Source organism: Silene latifolia, chromosome 9 (assembly GCF_048544455.1).
Source record: "Silene latifolia isolate original U9 population chromosome 9, ASM4854445v1, whole genome shotgun sequence".
NCBI lineage: Eukaryota > Viridiplantae > Streptophyta > Magnoliopsida > Caryophyllales > Caryophyllaceae > Silene > Silene latifolia.
The window spans coordinates 95,064,264-95,065,308 of record NC_133534.1 but is presented as its reverse complement, the minus strand read 5'-3'; positions in this window follow the sequence as shown (position 1 = coordinate 95,065,308).

The following is a 1,045-nucleotide window of genomic DNA, read 5'->3' as shown; positions in this document are numbered from 1 at the left end:
ACCTTTTGACCCGGTTCGGGGATGGCTATCTCAACCCCATCACCAAGGCCGAGCATACCCTTGATTAGGGGAATATCGGCGGGAGTGAGGGCGAAGTCACAGTCATGGGGGTGAGTAAAAACATTTCGCGAAGGAAAGACAGGGTCTGGATTCCGGTCAGTTGGGGTAGAGGATGAAGAGGCTTGTCGAGTCTTTCCCATGATTGAAAAGAGAAAAAAAAGGAGGGAAGGGATAAATACCTAATGAAGAGGACGGCAGGAGTGAAACAGTGAAGCCGGCGAAAAAAAAAGAGAAAAGGGAGAGATGAGAATAAGGGGAAGAGTTTTTGGGGAAATAATGGAAGTGAGTAAATGAAGTGGGGAGGGAGTTGAGATTATAAAGGAAAAGAGAGAGAGAGGGGCGCGAGAAATGAGGAGGAGGGCGGCGAGTTATGATGAGTGTGCATGGGAGGAAGTGTAAATGACGTCTTAGGGTTTTAAATAATCAACTACGTAATTCCTTGTTCGACGCCTCGAAGCGTACATCGCAAGAAATTGGGGGCAAACTATTTGGGCTAAAATTCACACAATAAGGAAAACCCACTTAGTATGTAATGGATCATAAAGGAAGGAGTGGAAGAAGGGGAGCCCACGATTGGGAGCAAGGGCGCTGAGAGGGGTAATGGGCCAGCAGGCGCGTAAAGAAGGAGGCCAAAGCCCACCGAAGGAATCATTTGTGTTTAGGAAAGATAAGTCAGGGAGAATTCAGGGAGATTAAGGAGAATTGAGGGAGATATTGAGATATGGAAAGAGTTGTTATGGAAGTTATATTCCTTTCCATAAACATGGTAGGATACGCCTAGGGTTCTTACCCTATAAATAGCAAGGGAAGAAATCGAAGAAGGACATTCAAGATCTCACATATACAATACCTCGGGCTAGCATGATTTACATTACGCAACAATTGTATTCATCCTCCCATTCAAAGATAGTGCAATATCTGGCAGGGTACCGTCCCTCCTGCGGTTGTTCCTACATGGGGTTTTCTGCGTCACCAAATCTTACGT